Below are 21,199 nucleotides of genomic sequence, written 5' to 3'. Positions count from 1 at the left end.
AATTAATTTTTTATTTATTTATCAAAATGACTTTTAATTTGTTTAATTAATTATTTATGGATATTTTAAAAATTGTGGAATATATATAACCAACATAAATTAATATTAAAAATAACTGTATCACTAATAAAAAATGAAATAAAAATAATATTCTTATTATAAAAATTTAGTTAAACTTGCATGAATACAAATAAGTCGAAATACAATAAAAAAAAAACAACAAAAGATACAATCATGGTGCTGGTTGCGGAGACGAACCATGATATTGTGGATCGACACAAGATGAATCATGATATAGTGGTCGAGGTGGAGTAACCAGGAGATGGAATCTGAACAGAGTTTCCTCCATAGGGACTGCTTGCATTATTCATAGAATTTTGGTGTCTTGAATTCATTGAATTTTGGTGGAGAAGCCCCACAATAGTGCTGGCAGACGTGGTTGTAGATGCTGTGGTGAGTGAGTTATTTACACTAGCCATACCATTGCTAGCAGTGATTTGCATTGGGACTTGGGCTGAACTTCGATCACTATTTGAGTTCTGGGGTATTGTTTGCAGTTGTTGTTGCTGCTGTCCCTCAGGCTGTGGAGCTTGACTATGGAACCCAGATGAAGAACCTGTCCTCCGAGGGAACTTGGCCAAACTCTCTGAAACAAAATAAGTAAATAAATAATTCAGTGCCCAACATGACAACATAGGACAAGTATGGTATGATGGTGATAAGTATGATTATCACAGCAACAGCACCATGGGCATGAATTTTTACAGGAAACATTCACGGGGACACCTTCAAAAAATCACCAACATAAAAGTAAAAATAATAAAATAATAGCCCAAGTAAGAACTCGTCAAACATACCCATTGGTCCAGTTCCTGTTTCTCGGCAATAATCAATCAAGTCTTTCATACCATTTATCACTTCTGATATCTGCAATGATATGGAACAAATTATTATGAGAGAAAAAAATCAATCAGACAGCAGATAAATTTAGCAACCTCATTAAACATCCTTGAAATCACCATTATCCATTTGACATTCTTACAGTTAAAAATCTTTTCAGTGCCATATCCAGACTTTAAGGAATCATAGGTAAATGTTGACAAAATAATTAAGATCATTTTCAGCTGGTTGTGACAGATTTGTTAAAGCATGGGATAAGTAGGTAGAAGCCATCCAACTTCAACCAGCATTCATTACATTATCAAAAATTTACAACCCCAGATCATTGCAAAAGTTGTTTGTTACAATAAAACCAGTAGTTCAGACCTAAAGATATTTCCAAGCCACAATTTCAAACAACCATGGTAAATAAGAAAATTTATAATTACAATGGCAAATCAATGCCACAATATATTATAGAGATATTAATTAATCTATAGTGAATAGAGGATATTAATTACTATAATGAATAGAGGATGAGGCAATACAATGTAAGCTGGGGTAAAAAGAAAACATATTTGCATAGAGGCAAGCTAGAAGCATATAGAAATCATGATATTCCAGTACAAAATCAGCTCTTATACTGTTGTATCTAATGGAATTTAGTAAAGTATAATGAAAGTTGTTGAAAAAGTAAAGCAACTGCCAAATCTTGTAGGAAGGTGAGCCATCCATGTTCATCATGTAATATGTCCTCAAGTACAATCATACCAAAAATAACAGATAAATTAACACCTGAAAAATCTAGTTGAGAAAGTTGAGCAAAGATTCACGAGCAACCATATTATGGAAGGCAATTCTGTCTAGGCATGACTACTTGGTACAAATTCATTGCAATGAGCAAAAGGACAGCATAGGAGAGCACATATGCATCAAATAATGGGAAAAAAGTTCCAAATCTAAACGAATTTACGAAATCACCTGAAGGCACCTTACATATCTCTTAGTATATCCTAGATCGTTTACTAATGGCACTTCCAAGGCTTTTGCCAGTTGTCGAGCTGATGCAACAAACCTAAAGAAGGATAACTCATCGATTAACAAATAGAAGGCATGTACAGCACCATACATGTATTACAAAAAATGACATTGCCCATTGCTTTCATGTATAACAGTTCATAAATGAATGGATGCAGAACTCATAAAAACACAAATTCCAGCAGATGTAGAGAAAATAAGTCTACAAACTATGAAACAAATGGTCAACCACAAAGGATGAATGGAAAGGTGCATAATTTTTATCACTTTGTGATAAATGTAAATTTTATCCCTTACATGTCATAAATCTAAGTAAATGCAAACTCAATCAAGACATAACTAGAAACATCCCTTCAACCATCTCTTAAATCATCTAATGAAGAATAGAAAAACTATGTTTGAAATGTAGTAACTGATAGTCTAGTCTCATATCTCTCATGGACATCCTAAGCAAAGATGAGAAGAAACATTGTAACCAAGTATTAATTTACATTTGTGTTCAATATCACAATCACACCATATAAATTCAGCTTGACAAAATGAATGAAAGATCGTTGTACATATCTAATGGAAATATTGAAAATCATTGAGCTTGATTGCCAGAGCAATGGTACTCAAATAATTGCAGCAGCTTTGTCACTATCGATACTGCATGCTCAACCAAAGGCTCATGGAATAAACACAATGTAGCGAGACAACTTACATGGTACAATTATTTTGCAACTTTGGGACAGATAAATTGGACGATGCAGTTTGAGTGGCAGCCTGATACTTTTGAGCTGCAACACCAAGCTGACTTACCTGCAAAATGTAAAGAAAAACACTGAATACTTGATTTATATTTGTAAGTAGGAATCATCTTATAGCCCCTAGATACCATATCACAGAAAAACCTGAATTCTTGATCAATGTTTCCACAGGGCTATAAACCATATAGAAAATAACACATAATAAACACAACCACACAAGCAAAAAGTTTCCACAGGGCATTACTTAAAATCAATGTTTGTTCATGATAAACTGGATATTTAAGTTGTTTTAGCCTTTTATGGAAATGAAAAGGGCCACGAACCAGACTTTGCTAACAGCATGTCCATATAGAATCAACAAATATAGAATCAAACTACAACACAAGTATCACAAAATCAGCTACATCAAGGTCCAATTCAATTTATTTATCTGATCCTGATCCACTGACCATCTCTATGGAAGCACAAATCTTCCTAGTGCTATGAGTTAAACAAGCATCAGTACATAAAGATGACATGACAAGTAAGAAGAAAGAATAAAAACTTAGTAATGGTGCTCTTTCATACCAAAACTGATTCTAAGCATTATTTCTAACAAGCTAACACCAAAAGCCACAAACAAATTCAATTAATTTCACTTCGAATAAACAACATACAAGGATTACACTGATCAATGTTATTCCACATGCATCAAGCATGTTGATTGAAAAAGATTGATTAAAATAGCAATTTTTAACCTACTTAACCCATCATCAAAATGAATAACTTGTGCACAAAAAGGTACATATATTACTGAATATTGAACATATCAGTGTCAATCAGCTAAAATAGTGTGGGTAAAAAATGGTTTCCAACAGGAATTAAAAGTAACTAATTAAGTGAAGTGAGGGTAACCTGTGGTATCAACAATCTTCGAGGTATAAGCTCTTCATGCCGTCGAGCACAAAACTCCCATGAGCATATCTGGCAAAATAATGGAGGAACAGAAGACAGAAGAAATCAGCCAACACTTCCTGAAGAATTTAGAAGACAGGAATTCAGCTAACACTTCCTGAAGAATTTAGAAGCTTATAAAAGCGAAAGGGAATTTCTCCAAAGTTTAACCTTCAAATCTGGAGAGAAGACTATCCGTAGTTGACCATCACGAACAACACGAAGTTGCTCAAAAACACTTTCCTGTATTGCTTTCGCATAATCCAGAACAACACCTGAGATTGTGAAAGTTAGGTTAAAACTTGTTAGTGTAAGTTAAATTGCAACGGAGAAAAACATAAATTCTAAATTAATTACCTGATTTATTGAAGAAGAGAGTGCAAAACCCAACCCGTTTACAAAGAGAAAGGGTGATAATGATGGGTCTGGTGCGATGTTGCCATGAGTCTGTGTTTTTGGTGGTTTACAGAGAAAGATTGAAACTGTTAAGATGAAGGAGAAGAAGATGAAAGAAAAAAATTAACGATGCTGAAGACGAATGAGAAGAAGATGAAAAGTTTGGGATAAAAGGAAAATCAAATCGATGAAGAGAGGGTGATTTTTCTACATTTATGGATGTTATTAGGTATGAAGGAGACTGGGAATTAATTAATTTTCAACTGTTGGTTTTGTTTTCTCTGTTTTAGAAACCGGGGGGTGTTGAATTAACGGTTGAGATTTTATCATATCAAAAGTAATCAATGGTTTATATAATTTTGGTTTTATATTAATATTTAAATAATTATTTTTTCAATTAGCAACAGATAATTCGTTGCAAACTTTACGTTGTTTTTAGCAACGGATTTTCCGTTGTTAAAGTCTGTTGCTAATATTAAAAAAATAATATAAATGTAATCCGTTGCAAATCTGTTACTGAATTTAGCAACGGAATTATCCGTTGCTAAATTCAGATGCTAATAGCCCCTGTTTTTAGTAGTGTTTATTTTTTATTTTATTATTATCATTAAATATATAAAAACAAGAAAGTGTAACTCTAAATGTCAACAACTTCATCCAATCAAACATATATAATGGATAATTCGGATAAGAATTTCTTACACCTTACCCCCACCCCTATTTTTTTCTTCTCTACCTAAATTACCGAGAAATAACAGTACAATTAACAAGGTAAAATAAAGTCTTGACTAGGAAAGAATAGGTGTAAGGAAAGTTACATGTCTATTAGTTTTAAAATTTTATAAATACCAAGATGGAGGCAGAGTATTTTACCTCTTTTATTAACCTTGACAAAAGAAAAAACTAAGAGAAGTCAGTTTTGCACATCTCATGGTAATTCAAGCAATTTTTCAGTTTCAACTTCTCCTTTCTTCTTACTCCTCACTGTTGACTTCTCCTTGTGCCCGGAGAAGTGTATAGATTAATAGCAAATTTCTCCCCCCTTTTTCTAAACATTTGTGTCTGTATTTCTCTATTTTTCTCGTGCCTTCTTCCATGACTGGCTGTTGCAGCACACCCAAGGTACATCCTTAGCCAAGTATTTCATCAATCACCTCCGTGCTGATGTTGCTTTCCCAGTATCACCCCACCCTCTCACCAAAATGCAGCAAGATTTTTCTTAACTCTGTCGAAGAAATTTCGTGTGCTTTTATAAACATTTGTTTCTGGATTTTGCTTCCTTTTCTAAACATTCCTAGTTGTCCTACAAAAATGGGAAACGATCTGGGCAGAACCAAGATGAAAATAATCATATATACTGGTTATCTAATACCTCGATGTTGTTGTTCCTGCTTCAACTGGCTTAAAAGGGCAGTGGTGCAAACCCAGATTTGCTTCTTTCTTCATGCTAATATTTTGCATGGCAATGTGGTATATATTATGTATTGAGGATCGGGTTTTGCCACCAGAAGTTCCATTTTACAAACTTGACTTGTGTCTTTAGCAAGCAGTTGACATTAATCAACGTACAATATTAAAACCCTTGATACATGTAAGAAGATGACAAACCCTACTTCAACTTATTTCTTTTCCGAAACCAAAGGCTTGCAATTTCGTGGTGGATCATTATGCATGCAGGAAAATATTTAGACATGTGTTTGTTCGGAAAACTACAAGGCCTAGCAGCTATCAAAGCACTACTGAAGTTGTGATATGGAAAACATTTGTTCAATTCTTCCAAACTACTATTTCACTCTTAAAGACATACTTTGCCCTTCATTTTAGCATCTATCTCTGTTCTTTTTCATCGCTCTTGCATGCCTAGCTATTCTTTCTTTCTTCTTTTCCCGCCTTTTATCTTTGATGCTTTAGCTTTTGGATTTGCCCGTTTTGTTTTCCTCCCCCCTTCTCTTACCCTCTTTAATTATAGTGCTTCTTAGGTTCATTTTTCCATTTTCTGTTTTTATAATTCCTTATTTGATACAGTTTTTGAGTTGACACCAACTTCGTGCCATTTTAGTTCCCGAGGTTGTCCTTTCACCTCTTCTCTCTTACTTTATTTTCTCGAAATATTTGCAATTCTTTTCTGATTTTGATACCTTTGATTCATGTTGTTTCCCTTCTCTTATGTTTCACCTGCACTGTCCCACCCTTTCGCCCCTCTTTCTTAGTTGCATTATTTATTTTTCCATTAGATGATCCAATCGCTTTCTATTTTATAACATTCTAGATGCTTTACCTGCACCACGCTGAGAGTGTAAATTTTTTTAAAATATAAAAAAAAATAATCAAATGTCGCTAATATATGTTTGTTTTCCTATTAAAAAAAATTAAATTATATGAGTATTTATTCAATGTAACCCGATTAATTTTACTAGTCCAAAAACACTTATACAACTTTTAAAAACAATATTTGACTAAATAAAATTTTAAGGTGATATCTTTTTTTAATATTAAAATAACAACATACTAGATTGACCAGGGACAACACGAGTTAACGTGTTAAATTTATAACCCTGGTTATGAGACTATGATAACCTATAGAAAGTAAATCAAAATAAATTATGAAGTCTCGCAATCAACCCAATATTGAAGGATAAAATTGAAAAAAAATCAATTAAAAAAAGAACCTAAATCAACAACCCGAGTTAACATGTCAAACTTGCAACCTGGATCATAAGACCGAGATAACCCCATGAAAAGCAAATTGAAACAAATTATGAATTCTGATCCCTAACCAGCCTAATATTAAAAGATAAGATTAAAAAAATCAATTAAAAAAAACACAAAAACACAACTTGAGTCAATCCACCAAACTCATGACCTGAGTCATTAGATCGAGATGATCTTATAGAAAAAAAAAATACAAAATGACATGATTTAACCTAAGTTAACCTGTTAAATCTACAACTTTGGTCTTGAAATTGAGATAATCTCATAGAGAGAAAGTCAAAACAAATTATAAAGCTTGATTCTCAATCACTAGTGTTGGACCTAATGTTGAATGATAAAATTTGTAAAAATCTTAATTAAAAAAATAACATAAAAAGTAAGCCAAGTCAATATGAGTTATCTATTAGGCACTATTTCTAGGTCATGAGACCAAGATAACCTAATTAAAAACAAACTGAAACAAGTCATGAAGCCTAATTCCCAATCAAACACAATATTAATTGATGAAATTGGAAAAAAAAAAGTCAATTAAAAAAAAAGGTAGAAAAAATAAGTCAATTGAATTAACCTGTCAAACCTGCGACTCGGGTTATGAGACGGGGACAACCCAATAAAAAGCAATTCCAATGTTGAAGGACTCATGACTCGGGTCATGAGACCGATATAATCTCTTAAAAAGAAAATAAAAAAATAACCTGATTTAACCAAGGTTAAAATGTCAAAACTTGTGACCTTGATCGTGAGACCAATATATTCTCATAAAAAGCATATCCAAATGGATTATGAAGCTCAATTCTCAACTGATCCAATGTTGAATGATAAAACCCTATTGCAATACATATTTTGTTGATGATGATGCATAAGGATCATGCATATGGATAATAGTTTGATAATCTCTATCAAGCAAGAACTTGCAGTTGCACAACATACTGCTGCTATAGGAGGAGTTAAAAGGGGATGGAAACAGACTGCTGCTATAAGAGTAGTTAAACAAATATGGAAACAGACTGCTATTATAGGAGGAGTTAAAAGAGTTAAGTCAGACATTAGAAGCTTAATTTTTGGTGATTCTTTTACTTTTGAATATTTTTATTTTGTTATCAAATACCATTTCAAATTGCAATCACCTAATTACAAAACTATTGAGGTTCAATATCAACTAGAATTTAGGATAATAGGATTTAGAGTTTGTAGTAGACACCGGCGAATTTGCTGCAAAACTGGGTTGTTCTGCAACAACAGACCTGAAGGCAAGAGCATCTAGCGATGGAGAACCTGTTCCTGCATAATGATCATTGGAAAAACAAGCAGCTGGTGACAGTATGGCAAGGCTGAAAGGGGATGAAGGGGATGCAGAATCTGTGGGCAAGTTGGGGGTCTGTTGGGGTGCGGCAAATGGCAGAACCTGGGTGTTGTTTGGGCCGGTTGGTAAAGTTGTAGGCTGAAAGAGTTAGGGAGGTTTCAAGGGTGGTAAGTGTATAGGCTGTGTGGAGGGTACTGGTGAATGTGTTATCTGTCCAGAATTCGCAAAAGGAAAGATATTTTCATAAAAACGAACATGACGAGATACATAAATACGATGAGATGCTAAATCAAGACAACGATAACCAAGATGAGATGAGCTATATCCTAAGAACACAAATGGAGAAGAACGGAAATCCAATTTGTGAGCATGGTATGGGCACAAAAAGAAAAAACAAAGAAACCCAAAAGTACGCAGAAAATTATAATCAGAAGTACGGCAAAACAAACACTCACACGGAGATTTATTTTGGAGAACAAGAGTAGACATGCGATTAATAAGATATGCTAATGACTCAAAAGCATAGTTCCAAAATTACAATGGTGCACTACATTGGCCTAAAAGGGTGAGGCTAGTTTTAAGAATATATCGATGACAACGCTCAACGATGCCATTTTGTTCATGAGTATGATGACAGATTAATCGATGATGAATACTAATGGTCTGAAATAATTTATTTAAGTTGCGATATTTACAGCCCTAATTAGTTTGAACAAATTTAATTTTAACTGAAAACTAACGCTCAACAAGTGTTTGAAAACATTGAAAGATGGAAAACACATCAGATTTGACAATAAGCGGATAATACCATATATGTTTGATATGTGCATCGACAAATATAACAAAGTAATGAATGCCATTAGAGGAAAACATAAGGGCAGGACCCTAAACATCACTAAATATTAAATCAAGTGGGACAATTGTTTTGTGACCCGTAGGTTGTAACGACAGATGCAACAACTTACCTAAAGGACAAGTTTGACACTAAGCAAAAGAACGTCTAGAAGTACATACGATTTTATTGCCAGAAACTAACAAATTTAAAATGCAAGGGGTTGGATGACCCAAACAATGATGCCACATGTCGTCAGTCGCAAAGATGCAAGGAGACCAAAAAGCTTGAGGAATTGACGTGGAAGAAGACTCGGGGAGGACATAAAGACCATCATTACTCTGACCAGAATGGAGAACTTCCTTGGTGATGAGATCTTTGACATAAAACACAGAAGCGTGAAATTCAAAGTAAACATCATTATCACGACAGAATTTCTAAACAGATATCAACAGTTTGGTAATATGAGGCACATTGAGAACATTAGATAATGTAAAAATGTGTTTTGGGGAATGTAACGTAGCATGTCAAATATGTGATATGTCAAGGCCCTTACTGTCACCAACATGCAAATGATCATTACCAAGATAGGGTGTAGAATCGGTCAGAGTTGCAAGATCAGGTGTGACGTGTTGATTCGTGCCAGTGTCAGGGAACCAAGTCGCAGCAGAAACATTCCCAACAACAAGGTGAGCAGAGGGCTGCTGGGTACTACTGCAAAACTCGGGATAATGGGGAGTTGTGTGACTGCAATTGGAGCATAATTAGCAGCGGACATGCTGTTGTACACACCACTAGTCAGCCCATGTGTTGCGTCTGTTCTGCTGCCAATTGTTTGGCCGCCAGTCTGTAGCAGATTGGCTTTTATTCTAGTGAGTGTAGTAGTTGTTATTGGGACGCCAATTACCACAAGAACGACCCCTGTTACGACTGAAGTTTGAGCTGTGATGAGACATGGCAAGATGAGCAGAGAGTTGTGGTGTTGGCAATAGTAGTGGTTGTGGCAATAGAGAGGCAGTGACGTCTATGGACTGAAGAAAGTTCTTGTGCAGAAATTCATAGGTAAGAAGATGATTGTGTAGATTAGCATACGACAATGATTTTGCCTTGGTTATAAGACTCGTTACCAAGTCTTTGTACTCACCACAAAGGCCACGAAACATATAGAGGTTAAAGTCTTCAAGGGACATGGGGCAACCAGCAGTAGCCAATTCATCAAATAACGATTTGGTTTGCTGCATGTATATACTTACCAATGAGTCACCTTGTCGAAGATCTTGAAAGGAATCATGGAGTTGCATGATGCGTTAGACGGAGACGCAAGAGCTTTCTCAAGAGTGTGCCAAATACATTGCGAGGTATGACAATCTACCACGAGATGCAACACATCCACAAAGATAGAGGAGAGTAATGCACTCAAAATAAGTTGATCATGTTGTTTCCAACGAAGAAAAGAAGGGCTGATTGTAGAGGAAGAACCAGCAGAACTGTCAGAAACATGAGACGGAGGACACAATATTGAGCCGTCAACAAAGTGAAAAACACCTTGACTAAGGAGATAGGGTTTCATCTGCATTCGTAAGTTTCAACGAAACAACTTGGTGGGTGTTTAATAATGCAATGATAGTTGGAGTTTGTGTTTCCATAATTTGCAGAGGAACAACAGAAACTTGCGAGAAAGAGTCAGAGACGTGATCTTTAAGTGGAGGCTGCTGTTGTGGAGGAATGACACCACTGGCAACAACTTGTAGATAGCTGGCCGACTGGGCTGCACCACTGGTGGTGAGGGAGAATTCAGCGGCAGCAGCAATAGAATCCAATTAGGAAAAGTAGAGAGAAGGCCAGCTGTAAGGGGGAGAGGGAGAGAAGAATTCTGATGGCAGAAGATTCTGATACCACGTTGAGAATAAATAGGATGCTTAACCTAATGGTTAGCAAACCTTTATATATATATATATATATATATATATATATAGTAATGGTGAAGATTTCAAAATAAGAGTATGCTTATAATATTTTCGTAGATTCTATAATAACCAATAACAGGAACAATTGCAACGAGCGCGATTAAGGACATTGCTCTGGACAGATGGTACATCTCCTCTATTGCATTCATTGACGAGGCCATATTTATCAATCCAGCAGATGGATAGACATCTCTATAAATTGAGACTATAGAAGGCAATATCCAATAGGAACCAGGTGCTGGCTGTCCCAAGAAGTTGAGCGCCATGATTTCTAAGAAATTCTTGAGAAAATAACCCATATGAAGATTTGGGATTAACAGGAGCCTTGGAAGTTGCTTCATCAATAGTAATATCCTTTTCAAGAACTTTGGCCATATCTTTAGCAGCCTTCTTGTGGTTTCCCTCAACTCAGGCAGAGTGCCTAGCTGTTTCTGGCATTTTCATACGCCAATAATAGGTTAAAGCTGCTGGGATTGCACCAAACATGAGCACGATCCGCCAAGCAAAATCTGTTTCGGGCTGAGTTGATATCACATTGGCTTTTACTAAATGGAGGAGCTGGGAAAGCACTCAAGAATGACATGGAGACGATTGTGGATACAGCTCCGGCAAACATTATTCCTACTCCTTGCATTGCAAAGACAGCTGCAATGAATGCTCCACGAGTTTTTTGATTCGCATATTCAGACATAATCACAGCTGAGAGAGGATAGTCTCCTCCAATGCCAAAACCAAGCCAGAAGCGGAAGAAGCAGAGACTACCAACCACACTCGTCGCTGTGGATCCAAAGGAAAGGCCAGAAGCCAAGGCACACCCCACCATAGTAACTAGAGTGATGCCGTAAACTTTCTTCCTGCCAAGTTTATCCCCAAGCCACCCGAAGAAGAGTTTCCCTGCTAGAGTTCCACATAAAGCCACCCCAGTTATCGCATTGTTGATGTTTGTCGGAAGTTTACCTGTGGCACCCTTAACTGGGTCAAAGTAGTACAGGCGGCCGATAAGCTTAGTCACAGCAGTGATGCAATGCAACAGATCATAAGCGTCAATGAAAAATCCCATACATTGTCAAGAGCTGAAAAGATATCACGTGTTCCGTCAGACATGCTTGGAGTGATATTTTCTCACAATCTGATTTGAGAAATGGAGATGTATCGGTGATGCAAAGGAAGTCAATGCATAATATAAGGCAGGAACTTAAGCGTAACACAATGGCAGTCTTTATCCTATATGCACAAGAAATACCCAATGTGGCTAACGTTTTTTCTTAAAAAACTCGTCGTTACCAAGACATGAGTAAATCGACCTCATGATAGAGAGAGAGGGAGAAAAACTCGCCATGCCTTGGCTATTATTGTCTTAAGATTATTTATTCCAAGTGCAATATTTTCCTGTCAGTTAATGTCCTTAGCTTCAGGGATCACTACTATTAAAGGATGTTGTGCATATAATGAGTTTTGTCCAGAAACAAAATTCTTTGTTTTTTTTCCAGCTGTTGTAGGATTGCTCGCTTGGTTGATATTTGTCTATTTTGTGTCTGTGGTTTCTCCCAAGTTTCACTGGATATTCTAGAGGGATATGGTAGCATATGCTGAATACCATAGGGGACAACTTTTACAATGAGAGGGATGAACCAAGGAGTAATGGAAGATGGGCCTTCTTTCTCATAAGCTTCGGTGAATTTCACTTTCGGCTCTCAGGTACAAAATGTAGCTCTCTCTGAATCTCTATGATGTGTACATGCCCGCCGTTTGCTTGTCAGTGTTATGGGGTGGTACTTCTGATAAACCACCGAGGTGTTAGAAATAACTTAAGATCATCTCTAGGTAAAAATCTTCTGCAAATTCCATAGTTTCATTTTTTTTCAACAAGATTAGTTGCAGTCACACAATTTTGATTAGCGCTAGTATCCACTAGATGCAACTTGAAAGGGCACGTCAGGATATCTGGTGCCTTCACACAGAATGAGTTTCCATTACAATTCTTACGATTGTGAGGTATGTGAAAGTGCCAGATGAATCCAACCTTCACTACTGAAAAAAAAAATCCTATTAGCAACTAACTAGTACATTGCAGATACTATTAAAATTTATTGTTGATAAAACTCAGTAACGAAATTAGCAACAGATAATTTTAGATACAAATAATAAATACTAATTTTTTAACAACATATTATCCATTGCTAATTGTTTAATAACAAATTATCCGTTGTTGAAATTCGATTGATTATTGTATAAATCAGCAATAGATATTCTATTGCTAATCATCATTGTTGACCAGCAACGGATATTGCGTTGCTGATCCGTTGCAGATCAGCAATGGAAACTGTGTTGCTGATCCGTTGCTGATTTGTCCGAATTTTTTTAATTATTTTTCCTATCTATTGAATTTTTTTTTTATTATTTGTGGATATTTCAAAAATTATAGATATAAATATATAAAGAACATAAATTAATAATAGAAATTATTTTATAAAAAATAATAACTCAAATAAAAATAAATTTCATAATAAATTTCTAAATCTCATTAAACTTACATCAAAATAGATAAGTCACGATTTAATAAATATGTTCTATCATAAAGGTGGTGATTGGGGTGGTGGTGGAAACAAACCAAAACAATACTGACCATCATAAGGTGGGATCGGTATATGGTGGTCGAGACCTAGGTCGATATACTGGAATAGACAGGGGATACATAGGTGTCGTCATCTGTGGAGCCACATGTGATGGCATAGATGAAGCCATAGGTGCCGACATACTTTGGTCCATATTTGATGCCCAAGCTTGGTATCCCATATTACTAAGAAATTTTTTGATTGGGGTCATCTCCTGTTGTAATGATAAAATATGACCATCTCTTCCCTTTATTTGCTCTTTCAATGCCTGCATTGATGAGCTAGGAGGTGTTGACTCCATCGTATAAGATTGTGATGAAGCACTCGTACTAACCATGGATTTCGACATACCAGGTGCACCATATATTCTACCCTTTGTAACTCCTCCTATAGCCACACACCAAACTGCTCCATCAAATTAAGGATGATTTTCCCGATCAACTCCATATCTTGAAATCATCTCTTTTTTGTAATTCTCCTACAATAAAATTAAATATAATAATAAATTCATTTAAATTTTAAATAATATTAAATTACATTAAAAAATACTTACAACAACTTTTTTAGACTTGTTAATGTTTCAGGCTGCTTGACACTCTGATGCAACACCAAAAACACATCATCCTATAGAGGTTCTTTTCCACCTGCTTTTTCTTGATATCAACAAACAAAAAATATTAGAAAATATAAATATAAAAATTTGAAGTCCATTATAACAAATATAAACAATCCTCACCATGCTAGCTCGATATGATGCAAATGACACCGTACCTCCAGAATGAGTGCTTAATTTACCATCTGTTTCAGTTAACCGATTATTTCTTGTAGATTTTGATCTCCTTTGAAATTCTGGGGTGGACCAAATTTCTTTAATCATTTGATTCCAGTCGTCATTGTGTATCCAAACTGGACCTTTATTAATGCAATCCATAATATTTGTGGTATTTCTGTCAGACATAGCTCTTTTATGAACTCGTGTCAACTGCTGATTCAAAGCAATTCTAGTCTTATCTTCCCAAATCTTACGAACAATTGGTTCATCATCCTCAGAAAATATATATTTTTTCTATAAAAAAACAAACAAAGCTCAACATAGTTGTTAACTAGCCTATATAATTACAATCGCACAATCAATAGTAAAAAAGATGAACAAAAAATATTGATAAAATAAAAACTTCTTAACTACATCATAAAATGGAATTTAATGTCTTATATTCTAATTATTATAATATTTTTTTGGTATATACCTTACCATTTCTTAATACATTCCTAAAATAGAATTAATTTGTCTTATATCATAATAACATGACATGTTCTAACCTAATTGAAGTCGTTAGAGATGCAAAAACAATTATATATTAATTTATGTTTTCAATCAATAAAAAACTATTCTTTATATTAATTGTATCTAAGAGGTTCGTATTTCATTTTAGTCTTCACTTCCATAAAAAAAAAACTATTTTTTACTACAGTAATAATCCTTATATCTAAGATATGATGTGTATAGAAAAAAAGAATGTAACATCCTCAAATATAATATCATGAAATCTCAAACATTTCTTTACTAATATCAAGTATTGAATGATATATCTAAGATTATGGAATTTTGTTTAAAAAAAATTCAGCAGAGTCTCCTCTATTTTTATTGGTACCAAGTTATCGACAACACTTCTATTATATGTCATTACAATTCCCATCTTGATTCAATCATCCTGGATCACATCCCATCCATTAAACAATCTCTTAATACGTATATTTATTAATATATTCAAGTCTCATAATATTAATTAATAAGTTAACATAATTATGTCTAAAATAAAAATATATAATCTCATACCTTAAACTCTTTAAAGAGTTCGTCCTTATAAGTTGAACCAACTTTTTCCCAATTGTGCCATGGTCCTTTAAACTTTGACCTCAAAATAAGTCTAATCTCACGCCCACACGATGAGTTATTGAAGCTTAAAAAAATGACAAAGATTCATTAAATTAATAAAGCTTAAAAAATAATTATAAAACACAATAACCTTATAAATTTCAACTTACTCTGTTGTTCCATATAAATAAAGCTCTTTGTTTTTCGTAATTGGATCCTTATGTGTGTCAAAACCCTTCTTTTGAACCCGTTGCTCATGATGCAATGGAGAAGATGTTGAACCATGGATTGATGGGATGTCATCTCGATCCTCTAAATCTCTAACATTACAATCATCTCCCTCATCACCTAATCCTCTTGCATTAACATTATCTCCCTCATCTTCATCATTATCACTATCTACTCTCTAATATTTTTCTCCTCTATCTTCCTCAACTCTCTCATCTCTTCTAACATCCTTGCCCCTCCAATCATAATAACCCTCATCAACATTATATCCTTCAAAAGTATATGGGTGATCTTGAGGGAAACTTTCTTGAGTTTGAAGTAAATCTTGAAAGCGAAAACCCTCGTACGATCGATAATCATCCCTCCGCCCATAATCTTGCCGAGTATGATATGCATTCCAAGTAGGATTATGACAATCATGCAACTCATGATGAAAAGGTTGATGAGAAAAGGATGCTTGGCTATTCGGCCCAGATGAAGGGCCATTTGATCTAGATGAAGTGGTCTTAGCTAGATACCTGAAATAGAATAAAAAATTAACACCAATAAACAACATTATAAAATAAATATAACCGAATTATTTTTAATTATTGAATACGAACTAATTAATACAATAAGAAAATAAAAATGAACAAAATAATTATTTTTAATTAATACCATTAATACAAACATAACTTACATCACTTAAAAATAAGTCCAAATACAATAAATAAAAAATAAATTTTACAATATATCATCATCATGTTGCTCATCATTATCATCACTCATAACCACATCATCATTATCGTAATCACCATTAACATCATCATCAAATTCTTCATCTGAAGCCCTTTCAACTTCTACTGAATTTGCTTGTAACTAAAGCAATTCACAATGGTTGATTTCTGTATAATATGATGCTTCAACAACCATATTTGGATCATCAAGTGTTTGAGTAGGAAGGACACGACATGGTTGAGAAATCTCATCTGACTGAGCGACATCAAATGATCTCATATTGTTATCATCTTCAATAAATTCACTCATGTCAACGTTATAGAGACTTCTAGAAGTTGTCTTAATTACCGCCCATCATTCAGAAGATTTATTATCAGGTGGACATGTATAGTAGACTTGTTGACATTGTTGTGCTAGCACAAAATGTTCATTTCCATATAGTCGAGAAGTATGCTTGATTTCAACCAAACCATTTGAACGATGCATTCTAATTCTTCTTCTTGTATCATACCAATGGCATTTAAACATGAATAGTTTGCACTTACTCCCCAAATATTTTAGCCGAACAACTTCTTCAAGCATTCCATAATAATCATATTCATTGTCATCATACCAACTTCCTTTCACACAAACCCTGCTATTCATCGTCTTTTTAAATCGACCATAACTTTAAGTGTGAAATTTGAAACCATTCACATAATACCCATTATAACATTTAACTAAATTTGAAGGGCCCATAGCAAGTGCAAAGATTTGATTCCCAATTCCATTTGATTGATATTCAACCTACCATAACATTTAACACCATAATTAATATTTTTTTTTCAAAAATAAAATAATTTCTTAAAAGAATAAAATTGCATTAAAAAAATCATTATATAAAACTACTTACATTATTTTTTAACCAAATTAGAAAGATCTCCTCGCATAATTCTTCTATTTCAGCATCGCTCGCATGTGGTTGTTGTGACTTTAGCTCTTGATGACATTACCTAAATTATAAATAGTTTATTTTTAAAATTAAATTATTAAGAATAAAGTAAAAAAAATATTTCATACTTACTTTAAATAGGGCTTCAATTCTTCACAGTTGAAACAAATATAGTTATGTGCAATTTTCATTTCAGCATGTGACAATTGTCTTCTATACGATCTTCTGGATAATTTTTTCCCCGAGTAAGAAAAAATTGAAAGTTGTCTATCAAGACTTTTAAGACCACCATCATTATTCATTGGAACTCGATTCCATATTGTTTGCACGTCATCACCAAAATAATAAGATGCAAAATTGGTAATTTCATTAGTCAAATATGTATCACATATGGAACCCTCAACTTTAGCTTTATTGGTCACTTTTTTCTTCAAATAAAACATACACCTATATCATTGATATCAATAAGTTTGACCTATATCATTGATATCAATAAGTTTGAGAAAAAATGGAAAAGAATAAAAAATAATATGACATGAAAACATACCGTTCAAATGGATACATCCATCGATATTGAACGGGTCCTCCGACTTTTGCCTCATAAGGTAAATGTATTGTCAAGTGTTCCATAAAGTCAAAGAAGGATGGAGGAAAAATCCTTTCAAGTTTGCAAATAATTTCAATGATATTCATCTGCAATAACTCCATGTGTTGGACATTTAAACTTGTGGCACTAATGTCCTGAAAAAATACTGACAATTCAGTTAATGACTCCCACAGTGGCTTAGGCAAGTAAGGTCGAAAAGCAATTGGAAGAAGTCTTTGCATAAAAACATGACAATCATGATTTTTCATGCCTGAAACCTTACATTGTGCCTCTTTTACACACCGTGAGATGTTTGAAGCATAGCCATCAAGAAAGGACAATTCTTTCATCCATGACAACACTTCTTGTTGTTGTTTCTTGAAGAGATAATAAGTGCCTTTAGGTTTGTAAACCCGACCACTTGCATCTTGTTGCAAATGTAAGTTAGGCTTCTTACAATACAACTGAATATCCAACCTAGCCTTTACATTGTCCTTGCTTCTATCAGGACAATCCATTACTGTATAAAAAATATTGTTAAAGAAATTTTTTTCAATGTGCATGACATCAAGATTATGACAAATCAAATTTGTATGCCAATATGGAAGCTCCCAGAAAATGCTTTTCTTCACCCAATTGTGTTTAACACTAAAGCCTGGAATTTTGTCATTGTGAGATGAACTTCTAATATGCCTCTTCGTAAAATTAGACACTTCAAATAACATTTTTGAACCAAATCGACGAGGTAAAGAAGGGAGCCATTCTGTTACTACTTTCAAAAACTTGTCTGATTGATATCTATATGGTTGATCCATAGGTAGGAATCGTCGATGACAGTAAAAAAAGGTTATTTTCCCCCATGCTTTGATCTAAAGGCTTTGTTATTCTCTGACTTATTAGAACTTTTACTAGTGGGATTTCTAGGTTTGTATCGTAAACTTTCACAAAAATCACAATTTGTTTTCATTGCATCTACCTTATAGTACAACATATAATAATTAGGACACACATCATATTTATCATAACCAAGTCCAAGTGGCCGCATAAATTTCTTGGCATCATAGAAATTTGAAACCAAATTTCCATTATCAAGCATGTAACTTTTTGTAAATTCAGTAAATTTGTTAAAGGCAGTCTGAGTTAAATTTAGAGTTGACTTCATATTAAGCAATTGTACACAAGTAGATAATTTAGATTGCTTGGTACACCCATCCCATAAAGACTCCTCTGCAGCTTTAAGTAATTTATAAAATTTATCTGCCTCTAGATTCGGAAGTTCCTCTGCTACCATAAGACTAGAAACTCTATCATTAGAGTATGCATCACCAACCCCCATTGCATGCAGAACCATATTCCTATATGAATTTTCTTCAAAAACACCATTCACAACATGACTGCACCCAACTGATGAAGGTCCAGCAATTATTGGTTCTGAAACATAAGGCTCTCCATGTACAATCCAATTTTCATAATCAAGTAAAAATCCTCTTGAAAACAGGTGCTTTTAAACATCTTCTTCCATTAAAAACTTTTGATTTTTGCACCTAACACAAGGACATCTAATTTTACCTCCAGATACATTTTCATCAATTGAAAATGCAAAATTGATAAATCTTCGTACACCCGCAATAAATTCCTGACAAATATGACCATCCCTACGACGGTGATACATCCATGATCGATCGTCCATATTAATATAATTAACATAATTAAAACAAAAAAAAATAGAATATTATTTAATATATTTCTTAATCTATATTTAAAACTTTATATAATAAATTATCAAAATAACTTCATTAATAACTAGCTAATAAGTTATAAATGAAAAACTCTTATAATACATCTTTTATTGCTAAATGTTTTTACGTTCTCTAATTGAGAGATCATAAGATGTGATTTAATTTAACATTAATTAAAATATTACTGAATTTGAGAAAAATCCAGTGTAAGCATTGTTAATAAAATTATCAATTGAGATATTTTTTTATTTGAGATGAAACACCGATATATTATTTATTTTAAATTTGTTAATTGTTGGTTGATGAAGATCTATGGATATAATGAATGTTTGTATTAAAATTTTAAATTATTTAAATTATATATAAAGTTTTACTAAAAACTATTAATTTATGTGTGCGTATGATTTTGGAGTTTCATATATACCTAGTTGTTAACTTCTCATCTCATGCACTGCTCTCATATAGATTTTATACAGGAGGCTTATCCAAGAAGTTGTGTATGCGATTGCTTGCTTCTAGAAAATAAGGTTCCATTTACGGTGTAAAATAATGAGAGTTATTAGCAATATAATGTGACTATATGTTGGCAGTGAAATATACTATATTTTATTGACCAACATTACTGTACGAAGAAATAATAAAACATGTCAAATTGCCGTAATGAATCTTTCAATGCCATCCAAATTATTCCTACACAATACACATCAATCCTGCCACCTCATGAACTAAAGAGAACTAATGCAGAGGTTACTTTATATATATATATATATATATATATATATATATTATACTCAAGTGTAACCAATAACAGGTTTGATTTAGCTTAGTGTTTTACAGCTAATTCGGTGAGGTGTAGTTGATTTGCATTTTATTTTAATTATAATTTTGAAAGTGTTTGCTCGACTAAGTTTTTAGTAATCTAATTAAACCAAAAAAAACTTGATACAAACCTAATTGGATGACACCAATGAAATGAAAAAAATGAATTGAAACATCCATAAATGGACGAAGCTCACTCAAAAATGCATTCTCTACTACAATAAAGTATCATGTCACTAACAATAATACATCTAAATATTTTGTAATTGAAATGACTAAATTTAATAATAATGTTGTTACATATAAAATATAACATAAGCGAATGTAATTGAAAAAATAAAAGATATGAGAGAATGTAATTGACTTTAAGCGGAAGTAAAATTAAATAGAAAAGGATTTTTATTATTATCATTAAATGTATCTAGATCTTTTGTAATTCCAAAATTAATAAAAAGTAAGTTGCATTGACAAACTTAGAGGAGCAATATGCACAACCCAAAAACTTGACAACTCCAAATACAAATAAGTAATGTGATGATGGGTTCAACAATCTGAAATTAAAAAAAAAAATGAGTAAGAATAATAGTGTTAATAAATATGTTATATAATCCTTTTCTTTCCTTGAAATGAAGTTTTTAAGCCTACACTTAAGCAGATAAATAAACATCTGGCCATTTTAGGTTACTGAAAAACAAACCGAAAATTTCATCAAAAACCAGTTAAAAATATGTTAACTCTATTGGAAGTACCAAACACAGATCTAGAAATTTAACACTAGAAATGACGAAAATCACTCAAAGGGCTACCAAAATAAAGCAATCATAAATGTAGAAGTTTCTTTGAATTTCTTGATCATTTGAATCTTTTTGTGTTCGAAGA

General features: G+C 33.5%; 1 pseudogene; it reads right to left on the bottom strand.

The window, feature by feature from the left end:
- Positions 1–259: 259 nt before the first annotated feature.
- LOC18104281 (uncharacterized) lies at positions 260–11,869 on the bottom strand (annotated as a pseudogene).
- Between the last annotated feature and the right edge of the window lie 9,330 nt (positions 11,870–21,199).

This window comes from Populus trichocarpa, chromosome 13, assembly GCF_000002775.5.
Source record: "Populus trichocarpa isolate Nisqually-1 chromosome 13, P.trichocarpa_v4.1, whole genome shotgun sequence".
Lineage (NCBI taxonomy): Eukaryota > Viridiplantae > Streptophyta > Magnoliopsida > Malpighiales > Salicaceae > Populus > Populus trichocarpa.
The sequence above is the reverse complement of the archived record's forward strand: the minus strand, read 5'-3'. Positions and strand labels throughout refer to the sequence as shown.